Below are 12,778 nucleotides of genomic sequence, written 5' to 3' on the forward strand. Positions count from 1 at the left end.
TGGTTCCCAATCAGAGGCAGCTGTTTATCATGGTCTCTGATTGGGGATCATACTTAGGCAGCCCTTTTTCCCACCTTCAGGTGTGGGATCTTGATTTTGTATAGGTGCTGTGTAGCCTGCAGAACTTTACGTTTGTTCTGTATTTTGTTGGTTTTTCGGTGTTCATTTGAATTAAAGTAAACTGTTCGCCTACCACGCTGCACCTTGGTCCGCTCATTTCAACGAACGTGACACTTCTTCTTATTAATGTCCTTTAGTAGTGGTTTCTTTGCAGCAACTCTACCACGAAGGCCTGAATCACGTAGTCTCCTCTGAACAGTTGATGTTGAGATGTCCGTTACTTGGACTGTGAAGCATTTATTTGGGCTGCAATCTGAAGTGCAGATAATTGCTGATTTTCTGAGGCTGGTAACGCTAATGAACTTATCCTCTGCAGCAGAGGTAACTCTGGGTCTTCCTTTCCTGTGGCGGTCCTCATGAGAGCCAGTTTCATTTTTGTGTCTGCACTTGAAGAAATGTTGAAAGTTCTTGACATTTTCCGCATTGACTGACCTTCATGTCTTTAAATAATGATGGACTGTCGTTTCTCTTTGCTTAATGTGGACTTGGTCTTATACCAAATAGGGCTGTCTTCTGTATATCAACCCTACCTTGTCAAAACACAACTGATTGGCTCAAACGCATTAATAAGGAAAGAAATTCCACAAAATAACTTTTAACAAGGCACACCTGTTAACTGAAATTAATTCCAGATGACTACCTCATGAAGCTGGTTGAGAGAATGCCAAATGTGTGCAAAGGTGTCATCAAGGCAAGGGGTGGCTACTTTAAAGAATCTCAAATATAAAATATAGTTTGATTTGTTTAACACTTGTTTGGTTACTACTATGATTCCATGTGTTATTTCATAGTTTTGATGTCTTCACTATTATTCTACAATGTAGAAAATAGTAAAAATAAAGAATACCCTGGAATGAGTAGGTGTGTCCAAACTTTTGACTGGTACTGTATATATATATATATATATTAAATCGTTCAAAAGCCAGCTGTTACCGGCTAACAGGAACCCTGGCACATGCACACGAACACATGCTGGTAAAACAGGGAAAAACAGTCAGTCTGTTTGTAAGGAGAAGTTATACTACAAGGTCATTTTTGGAGGAAATCTAACCGAATAACTGAGTCAAGAAAATGAGTAACGTATTTCTCTCTACAACGCTTTTGGGAGGGGAGACAAATTGTCAAATGTCACCCTCGGCAAGACACATTCATCATTTCAGTGGTGTGTGTGTGTGTGTAACAGAACCCCTCGTGGAGAGGAAAGGGTATGAAGGCAGTTATTGACCACTGTTGCCATTTCAGGAAACGGTATGAAATAGTGTTCACGTAAGAGTGTTCTCCAACAGCCATTTGTCACTTCATGTCCCACTTACTGAAATAAATAATGCCACCTGTGTAAATTGAGACTTTATTCTCTTCTATCAAAAATAAGCTTTTCGGAAAAAACTTCTGACATCTGGTACAAAACTGATAACAGAAGAAGTAGTGAAAGACAAAAATCTGTCTTTCCCGCTACAGATTGAATTCTGTGCTGCACCCTTCATGTAACCACACCAACTGTTAACCCACCCAGCATAGACCACTGCTTTAGATTTAAACGACACACCTACTCATCTTATTGCTGGATAGAGATAGTGTGGTAGTGTGCATGCATGAGTGTACCTGAGAGAGACACAGAGAAAGAGCGTGTGACTGAGTGCAAGGCAGAAAGAGAGAGACAGAGCAAGAGCATGAGTGACTGAGTGCAAGGCAGAAAGAGAGAGACAGAGAAAGAGCATGAGTGACTGAGTGCAAGGCAGGAAGAGAGAGACACAGAGAAAGAGCATGAGTGACTGAGTGCAAGGCAGAAAGAGAGAGAGACACAGAGAAAGAGCATGAGTGACAGAGTGCAAGGCAGAAAGAGAGAGACCAACAGAGAAAGAGCATGAGTGACTGAGTGCAAGGCAGAAAGAGAGAGACAGAGAAAGAGCATGAGTGACTGAGTGCAAGGCAGAAAGAGAGAGACCAACAGAGAAAGTAAAAGAGAGAGAGTGTTGGTACTGGTAGGTGTCTTACCAAACAGCTGTGTTGGGTTAGCACTGCTGGTGGCCTTCTCATAGTTGGTGAGTCCCTCGTAGATTACCTTACCCACCCTGCATACAGACACTCCAACTCCTCATACCTAGACGACACAGTTGACGTGCCTGGGAGACGTACAGGAAAAGCCAACATATTTGATTATAGTAGAATAAAGCTTTCTATTTAGTAGGGAGAAGGAGAATGGGAGAGCGAGGGGGGAGAGAAGAAAGAGATAGAAAGATTATTTGGACTCGGAGCAGACCCTTTGGACTAATATGTATTAAGGAAAAAGGTGACTCAGTTGTTAAGGCTCTTGTCGAAGTAAAAAGTATGAATTCCTAGCTGTAGGAGCAGAATAAGGCCTAGTCTCTGGTGTGTTTCAGATAGATGTGTGTGTGTTCTGCCCTCTCCCGCTATCCCTTTAATCACCGACATGACAGTACAATCAGATGATAAAAGACAATGTGATTTACAGCTCTGTTCATTACTCTGGATAAGACTGCTAGCCATGTACAGTTCAGTCTCAAGAGGGAGAGGACACATCTCTGAGGTAAGGTTGGGCTTTGGTTTGAGGGGGGCTGCAGCGATCCACGGAGAGAAAAACAATCATTGTCAGACATTTGGGGAAGCACTCAGATAAGCTTGTCTTAGGAAGCTCATGAATAGGGAGGAGTGGAGGAGGAGATGGAGGGATGGGTGGAGGAGGGGAAGTCCTGGTGGACTTACTTTAGTTATCTCTACTACACTGATTGAGGCTGCTTCACATCATGACTAAATAATGACAGGGAACTGATAAGGGACAAAGGAAGTAAAATAGGAAGACAGACTGAAACTTAGGCGCTGAGGAAAACAACTGACTGAAGGTGAAATCCCAGGAGGGAACTTTGCAAGAACCCCACTACAATAACTGCCTTGTTGAAAAGACAACAGCTATTCATGGTTGATGTAAGTGGATATGAGTATTTCAAATCATTTATAAAGCCATGATGAGGCTTTATGACACAACATACGCCATCAGAGCACGCAACAGAATATTGTACTGTCTACACATTTTTCATTAAATCGATTTAATTCAGAACTAAAGTTTTGTTGCTAAGGATTCCACGACGCAGTTATCCTTTATGGCTGGGACTGCAAGCTTGTGTTCCATTTTTTGTGTGGATTCTGCGAGTGCAAGCTGGCTGTACTACAGACACCTGTCCTCGTCGTGGAAAGGCTCATTGTTATCTTTTCGTAAAACAACTGCTTGCAGTAAAGAGCCAACCTGGATACTAAGGAGATCCTGAGGGAAATTGACGAGTACCAACAGCTTTACGCTATGGAGGAACAACATACTCCATCATGGAATGATCCGACCACCTCACAAAGTAACTTTAGCCTGACAAAAAAAAGAAAAACAGATTCATCTACAGACACGGACTGTTTTCTTAACATTGAAGTAGAGGCTAGTGCTCTGGCTGGAATCCATGCAACACTGGAAACGTTGTGTGAAGAGCCCTGTGGACCCTGTTCAAATGTAGTGTGCTATAAAGGGAATAGGGTGTCATTTGAGACACACATTATGAGTGTGGAGGTTGAAGTGAAATTTCCAAACAGACCTCATCTGCCTAGTGCTATTGCACAACACACGCCTTCTCCCTATACTACCTTGTTTCCAGGAAAATGCTTCAGTCAATTATTGAATATGTCAGTGGAGGCACACACACACACACACACACACACACACACACACACACACTCACACTAGCTCACACACACGGACAGCATCTCAAATCAAATCAAATTTTATTTGTCACATACACATGGTTAGCAGATGTTAATGCAAGTGTAGCAAAATGCTTGTGCTTCTAGTTCCGACAATGCAGTAATAACCAACAAGTAATCTAACTAACAATTCCAAAACTACTGTCTTGTACACAGTGTAAGGGGATAAAGAATATGTACATAAGGATATATGAATGAGTGATGGTACAGAGCAGCATAGGCAAGATACAGTAGATGGTATCGAGTACAGTATATACATATGAGATGAGTATGTAAACAAAGTGGGATAGTTAAAGTGGCTAGTGATACATGTATTACATAAGGATACAGTCGATGAGTACAGTATATACGTATGCATATGAGATGAATAATGTAGGGTAAGTAACATTATATAAGGTAGCATTGTTTAAAGTGGCTAGTGATATATTTACATCATTTCCCATCAATTCCCATTATTAAAGTGGCTGGAGTTGAGTCAGTGTCAGTGTGTTGGCAGCAGCCACTCAAATCAAATCAAATCAAATCAAATTTTATTTGTCACATACACATGGTTAGCAGATGTTAATGCGAGTGTAGCGAAATGCTTGTGCTTCTAGTTCCGACAATGCAGTAATAACAAGTAATCTAACTAACAATTCCAAAACTACTGTCTTGTACACAGTGTAAGGGGATAAAGAATATGTACATAAGGATATATGAATGAGTGATGGTACAGAGCAGCATAGGCAAGATACAGTAGATGGTATCGGGTACAGTATGTACAAATGAGATGAGTATGTAAACAAAGTGGCATAGTATAGTATAAAGTGGCTAGTGATACATGTATTACATAAGGATACCGTCGATGATATAGAGTACAGTATATACGTATGCATATGAGATGAATAATGTAGGGTAAGTAACATTTATATAAGGTAGCATTGTTTAAAGTGGCTAGTGATATATTTACATCATTTCCCATCAATTCCCATTATTAAAGTGGCTGGAGTTGAGTCAGTGTCAGTGTGTTGGCAGCAGCCACTCAGTGTTAGTGGTGGCTGTTTAACAGTCTGATGGCCTTGAGATAGAAGCTGTTTTTCAGTCTCTCGGTCCCAGCTTTGATGCACCTGTACTGACCTCGCCTTCTGGATGATAGCGGGGTGAACAGGCAGTGGCTCGGGTGGTTGATGTCCTTGATGATCTTTATGGCCTTCCTGTGACATCGGGTGGTGTAGGTGTCCTGGAGGGCAGGTAGTTTGCCCCCGGTGATGCGTTGTGCAGACCTCACTACCCTCTGGAGAGCCTTACGGTTGAGGGCGGTGCAGTTGCCATACCAGGCGGTGATACAGCCCGCCAGGATGCTCTCGATTGTGCATCTGTAGAAGTTTGTGAGTGCTTTTGGTGACAAGCCGAATTTCTTCAGCCTCCTGAGGTTGAAGAGGCGCTGCTGCGCCTTCTTCACGATGCTGTCTGTGTGAGTGGACCAATTCAGTTTGTCTGTGATGTGTATGCCGAGGAACTTAAAACTTGCTACCCTCTCCACTACTGTTCCATCGATGTGGATAGGGGGGTGTTCCCTCTGCTGTTTCCTGAAGTCCACAATCATCTCCTTTGTTTTGTTGACGTTGAGTGTGAGGTTGTTTTCCTGACACCACACTCCGAGGGCCCTCACCTCCTCCCTGTAGGCCGTCTCATCGTTGTTGGTAATCAAGCCTACCACTGTTGTGTCGTCCGCAAACTTGATGATTGAGTTGGAGGCGTGCGTGGCCACGCAGTCGTGGGTGAACAGGGAGTACAGGAGAGGGCTCAGAACGCAACCTTGTGGGGCCCCAGTGTTGAGGATCAGCGGGGAGGAGATGTTGTTGCCTACCCTCACCACCTGGGGGCGGCCCGTCAGGAAGTCCAGTACCCAGTTGCACAGGGCGGGGTCGAGACCCAGGGTCTCGAGCTTGATGACGAGCTTGGAGGGTACTATGGTGTTGAATGCCGAGCTGTAGTCGATGAACAGCATTCTCACATAGGTATTCCTCTTGTCCAGATGGGTTAGGGCAGTGTGCAGTGTGGTTGAGATTGCATCGTCTGTGGACCTATTTGGGCGGTAAGCAAATTGGAGTGGGTCTAGGGTGTCAGGTAGGGTGGAGGTGATATGGTCCTTGACTAGTCTCTCAAAGCACTTCATGATGACGGATGTGAGTGCTACGGGGCGGTAGTCATTTAGCTCAGTTACCTTAGCTTTCTTGGGAACAGGAACAATGGTGGCCCTCTTGAAGCATGTGGGAACAGCAGACTGGTATAGGGATTGATTGAATATGTCCGTAAACACACCGGCCAGCTGGTCTGCGCATGCTCTGAGGGCGCGGCTGGGGATGCCATCTGGGCCTGCAGCCTTGCGAGGGTTAACACGTTTAAATGTCTTACTCACCTCGGCTGCAGTGAAGGAGAGACCGCATGTTTTCGTTGCAGGCCGTGTCAGTGGCACTGTATTGTCCTCAAAGCGGGCAAAAAAGTTATTTAGTCTGCCTGGGAGCAAGACATCCTGGTCCGTGACTGGGCTGGGTTTCTTCCTGTAGTCCGTGATTGACTGTAGACCCTGCCACATGCCTCTTGTGTCTGAGCCGTTGAATTGAGATTCTACTTTGTCTCTGTACTGGCGCTTAGCTTGTTTGATAGCCTTGCGGAGGGAATAGCTGCACTGTTTGTATTCGGTCATGTTACCAGACACCTTGCCCTGATTAAAAGCAGTGGTTCGCGCTTTCAGTTTCACACGAATGCTGCCATCAATCCACGGTTTCTGGTTAGGGAATGTTTTAATCGTTGCTATGGGAACGACATCTTCAACGCACGTTCTAATGAACTCGCACACCGAATCAGCGTATTCGTCAATGTTGTTATCTGACGCAATACGAAACATCTCCCAGTCCACGTGATGGAAGCAGTCTTGGAGTGTGGAGTCAGCTTGGTCGGACCAGCGTTGGACAGACCTCAGCGTGGGAGCCTCTTGTTTTAGTTTCTGTCTGTAGGCAGGGATCAACAAAATGGAGTCGTGGTCAGCTTTTCCGAAAGGGGGGCGGGGCAGGGCCTTATATGCGTCGCGGAAGTTAGAGTAACAATGGTCCAAGGTCTTTCCTCCCCTGGTTGCGCAATCGATATGCTGATAAAATTTGGGGAGTCTTGTTTTCAGATTAGCCTTGTTAAAATCCCCAGCTACAATGAATGCAGCCTCCGGATAAATTGTTTCCAGTTTGCAGAGAGTTAAATAAAGTTCGTTCAGAGCCATCGATGTGTCTGCTTGGGGGGGGATATATACGGCTGTGATTATAATCGAAGAGAATTCTCTTGGTAGATAATGCGGTCTACATTTGATTGTGAGGAATTCTAAATCAGGTGAACAGAAGGATTTGAGTTCCTGTATGTTTCTTTCATCGCACCATGTCACGTTAGTCATAAGGCATACGCCCCCGCCCCTCTTTTTACCAGAAAGATGTTTTTTCCTGTCTGCGCGATGCGTGGAGAAACCTGTTGGCTGCACCGCTTCGGATAGCGTCTCTCCAGTAAGCCACGTTTCCGTGAAGCAAAGAACGTTACAGTCTCTGATGTCCCTCTGGAATGCTACCCTTGCTCGGATTTCATCAACCTTGTTGTCAAGAGACTGGACATTGGCAAGAAGAATGCTAGGGAGTGGTGTGCGCTGTGCCCGTCTCCGGAGTCTGACCAGAAGACCGCCTCGTTTCCCTCTCTTTCGGAGTCGTTTTTTTGGGTCGCTGCATAGGGTCCACTCCGTTGTCCTGTTTGTAAGGCAGAACACAGGATCCGCGTCGCGAAAAACATATTCTTGGTCGTACTGATGGTGAGTTGATGCTGATCTTATATTCAGTAGTTCTTCTCGACTGTATGTAATGAAACCTAAGATGACCTGGGGTACTAATGTAAGAAATAACACGTAAAAAAACAAAAAACTGCATAGTTTCCTAGGAACGCGAAGCGAGGCGGCCATCTCTGTCGGCGCCGGAAGTAATATGTTAGTGGTGGCTGTTTAACAGTCTGATGGCCTTGAGATAGAAGCTGTTTTTCAGTCTCTCGGTCCCAGCTTTGATGCACCTGTACTGACCTCGCCTTCTGGATGATAGCGGGGTGAACAGGCAGTGGCTCGGGTGGTTGATGTCCTTGATGATCTTTATGGCCTTCCTGTGACATCGGGTGGTGTAGGTGTCCTGGAGGGCAGGTAGTTTGCCCCCGGTGATGCGTTGTGCAGACCTCACTACCCTCTGGAGAGCCTTACGGTTGAGGGCGGAGCAGTTGCCGTACCAGGCGGTGATACAGCCCGCCAGGATGCTCTCGATTGTGCATCTGTAGAAGTTTGTGAGTGCTTTTGGTGACAAGCCAAATTTCTTCAGCCTCCTGAGGTTGAAGAGGCGCTGCTGCGCCTTCTTCACGATGCTGTCTGTGTGAGTGGACCAATTCAGTTTGTCTGTGATGTGTATGCCGAGGAACTTAAAACTTGCTACCCTCTCCACTACTGTTCCATCGATGTGGATAGGGGGGTGTTCCCTCTGCTGTTTCCTGAAGTCCACAATCATCTCCTTAGTTTTGTTGACGTTGAGTGTGAGGTTATTTTCCTGACACCACACTCCGAGGGCCCTCACCTCCTCCCTGTAGGCCGTCTCGTCGTTGTTGGTAATCAAGCCTACCACTGTTGTGTCGTCCGCAAACTTGATGATTGAGTTGGAGGCGTGCGTGGCCACGCAGTCGTGGGTGAACAGGGAGTACAGGAGAGGGCTCAGAACGCACCCTTGTGGGGCCCCAGTGTTGAGGATCAGCGGGGAGGAGATGTTGTTGCCTACCCTCACCACCTGGGGGCGGCCCGTCAGGAAGTCCAGTACCCAGTTGCACAGGGCGGGGTCGAGACCCAGGGTCTCGAGCTTGATGACGAGCTTGGAGGGTACTATGGTGTTGAATGCCGAGCTGTAGTCAATGAACAGCATTCTCACATAGGTATTCCTCTTGTCCAGATGGGTTAGGGCGGTGTGCAGTGTGGTTGAGATTGCATCGTCTGTGGACCTATTTGGGCGGTAAGCAAATTGGAGTGGGTCTAGGGTGTCAGGTAGGGTGGAGGTGATATGGTCCTTGACTAGTCTCTCAAAGCACTTCATGATGACGGAAGTGAGTGCTACGGGGCGGTAGTCGTTTAGCTCAGTTACCTTAGCTTTCTTGGGAACAGGAACAATGGTGGCCCTCTTGAAGCATGTGGGAACAGCAGACTGGTATAGGGATTGATTGAATATGTCCGTAAACACACCGGCCAGCTGGTCTGCGCATGCTCTGAGGGCGCGGCTGGGGATGCCGTCTGGGCCTGCAGCCTTGCGAGGGTTAACACGTTTAAATGTCTTACTCACCTCGGCTGCAGTGAAGGAGAGACCGCATGTTTTCGTTGCAGGCCGTGTCAGTGGCACTGTATTGTCCTCAAAGCGGGCAAAAAAGTTATTTAGTCTGCCTGGGAGCAGGACATCCTGGTCCGTGACTGGGCTGGATTTCTTCCTGTAGTCCGTGATTGACTGTAGACCCTGCCACATGCCTCTTGTGTCTGAGCCGTTGAATTGAGATTCTACTTTGTCTCTGTACTGACGCTTAGCTTGTTTGCTGCACTGTTTGTATTCGGTCATGTTACCAGACACCTTGCCCTGATTAAAAGCAGTGGTTCGCGCTTTCAGTTTCACGCGAATGCTGCCATCAATCCACGGTTTCTGGTTAGGGAATGTTTTAATCGTTGCTATGGGAACGACATCTTCAACGCACGTTCTAATGAACTCGCACACCGAATCAGCGTATTCGTCAATGTTGTTGTCTGACGCAATACGAAACATGTCCCAGTCCACGTGGTGGAAGCAGTCTTGGAGTGTGGAGTCAGCTTGGTCGGACCAGCGTTGGACGGACCTCAGCGTGGGAGCCTCTTGTTTTAGTTTCTGTCTGTAGGCAGGGATCAACAAAATGGAGTCGTGGTCAGCTTTTCCGAAAGGGGGGCAAGGCAGGGCCTTATATGCGTCGCGGAAGTTAGAGTAACAATGATCCAAGGTCTTTCCACCCCTGGTTGCTCAATCGATATGCTGATAAAATTTAGGGAGTCTTGTTTTCAGATTAGCCTTGTTAAAATCCCCAGCTACAATGAATGCAGCCTCCGGATAAATGGTTTGCAGTTTGCAAAGAGTCAAATAAAGTTCATTCAGAGCCATCGATGTGTCTGCTTGGGGGGGGGGGTATATACGGCTGTGATTATAATCGAAGAGAATTCTCTTGGTAGATAATGCGGTCTACATTTGATTGTGAGGAATTCTAAATCAGGTGAACAGAAGGATTTGAGTTCCTGTATGTTTCTTTCATCACACCATGTCACGTTAGTCATAAGGCATACGCCCCCGCCCCTCTTCTTACCAGAAAGATGTTTGTTTCTGTCTGCGCGATGCGTGGAGAAACCAGCTGGCTGCACCGATTCCGTTAGCGTCTCTCCAGTGAGCCACGTTTCCGTGAAGCAAAGAACGTTACAGTCTCTGATGTCCCTCTGGAATGCTACCCTTGCTCGGATTTCATCAACCTTGTTGTCAAGAGACTGGACATTGGCAAGAAGAATGCTAGGGAGTTGTGCACGGTGTGCCCGTCTCCGGAGTCTGACCAGAAGACCGCCTCGTTTCCCTCTTTTTCGGAGTTGTTTTTTTGGGTCGCTGCATGGAATCCACTCCGTTGTCCTGTTTGTAAGGCAGAACACAGAATCCGCGTCGCGAAAAACATATTCTTGGTCGTACTGATGGTGAGCTGATGCTGATCTTATATTCAGTAGTTCTTCTCGACTGTATGTAATGAAACCTAAGATGACCTGGGGTACTAATGTAAGAAATAACACGTAAAAAAAACAAAAAACTGCATAGTTTCCTAGGAACGCGAAGCGAGGCGGCCATCTCTGTCGGCGCCTGAAGTAAATGCCTGCTCTTTGCTCGAGGAGAACAATTAAGAGGAATTAAGAGGAAGCTAAGTATAAGAGAAACATAAGTCATTGGGGGGGGGGGGGGGATTGGTGCTGCACCGCTGAAATTAAAACACTGCAGTCCAGCAGGGAACACTCACGGTTAGGAATTTTAATTTCCATTTTGGGGCTTTTAATATTATGTTATTTTACCATGTCGGTGTTTGTGTGGGTGAAAACATTTGAGAGGATGCTGTGTTCCCATACGTCCGTGTGTGTGAGAGAGAGAGGGAAGAGTGGGTTGGTTGGTTACCTTGGCTTTGAGCTCGTCGTTGAAATGTGGGTCATTGGAAGAAGAGGGTTCGAGCGATGCTATAGTTCTTCGGGATCTCCTTCTCCATGTGATCCTTTAGGAAGGTCATGTTGCACAGGAAACAACCCGTAAACACCCTCAGCAGCTGGAACAGATGCATGGAGCAAAGGGTCTGAATGAGAACACCCAGAACATAATGTTAGCAGTCATAACTGCAATACTATCTGACATCAAAAGGATTCCTCCACAGAGTTAAAGCGCCGTAGTGAGACGTAATGTGCCCGAGGCTCTTGGGCAGGATGGTGTTGACATCAGCTCCACAGAGTTAAAGCGCCGTAGTGAGACGTAATGTGCCCGAGGCTCTTGGGCAGGATGGTGTTGACATCAGCTCCACAGAGTTAAAGCGCCGTAGTGAGACGTAATGTGCCCGAGGCTCTTGGGCAGGATGGTGTTGACATCAGCTCCACAGAGTTAAAGCTCCGTAGTGAGACGTAATGTGCCCGAGGCTCTTGGGCAGGATGGTGTTGACATCAGCTCCACAGAGTTAAAGCGCCGTAGTGAGACGTAATGTGCCCGAGGCTCTTGGGCAGGATGGTGTTGACATCAGCTCCACAGAGTTAAAGCGCCGTAGTGAGACGTAATGTGCCCGAGGCTCTTGGGCAGGATGGTGTTGACATCAGCTCCACAGAGTTAAAGCGCCGTAGTGAGACGTAATGTGCCCGAGGCTCTTGGGCAGGATGGTGTTGACATCAGCTCCACAGAGTTAAAGCTCCGTAGTGAGACGTAATGTGCCCGAAGCTCTTGGACAGGATGGTGTTGACATCAGCTCCACAGAGTTAAAGCTCCGTAGTGAGACGTAATGTGCCCAAGGCTCTTGGACAGTATGGCGTTTGTCTCACCATGAACTTGTAGCTCCACTGTGGGTCATTGAGCATGGCTTCCATCATGAACAACTCTACAGTCTGAGATGGGGGATGCATAAGGAACTTGATCATGGGCTCCCTGAATGGACTGCCAGCCTGGAAGAGGGGAGGGGGGGGCAAACAGTCAGTTAACCATGTACATGACACATTGTTGTGTTGACATTTCAAGCCAAAGCGCATAACAAACACTCTGGACAGGGGGTGATCGGACATCTAAAGTTGTAATTAAACAGTAAGAGAGATTGAAAAGAAAGTGGAGGAGAACAGGGGTAGATAGGTGGGGATGAGGAGATGAGCAGAGGGAGAAAGAGACAGGGAGAGTACCTCTATGAGCATGGCCCTCAAACTCCATGACCAGAGTCTGAGGAGCTGATGGGATCAGAAGGAACAGATTGATGATGGCCGAACATATCTTCATCTCCTAGAGGGAGGGAGAGAGTTCTTCTGCAAAAAAATATAGACATAGATGAAAGTAGATCAACTTACATTTTTTGCCTCAACATCAATCCAAATCAAAATTCCATACCTAAAACCTTGATTTTGGACAAAATGACCTGAATGACCTCCCTCAGCATGAAAAAAGTAGCACACATGGCACTGAAGGACGAGGTCAGAAAGCTGAAGTGTGACACAGAGCAGGAAACACAAGCCAGCAGAACAGCCCAACTCAGACCAGGACCACAACCTCAATACCTCAATGGGACAGACAACACAGTACCCACCAACCCA

The 12,778-nt window shown here is 46.6% G+C and overlaps 1 pseudogene; it reads right to left on the reverse strand.

The window, feature by feature from the left end:
- The window catches only part of LOC139381285 (transformation/transcription domain-associated protein-like), a 188,171-nt pseudogene that overhangs the window by 131,902 nt on the left and 43,491 nt on the right, over nucleotides 1-12,778 (reverse strand).

Source organism: Oncorhynchus clarkii, chromosome 23, assembly GCF_045791955.1.
Source record: "Oncorhynchus clarkii lewisi isolate Uvic-CL-2024 chromosome 23, UVic_Ocla_1.0, whole genome shotgun sequence".
Classification (NCBI taxonomy): Eukaryota; Metazoa; Chordata; class Actinopteri; order Salmoniformes; family Salmonidae; genus Oncorhynchus; species Oncorhynchus clarkii.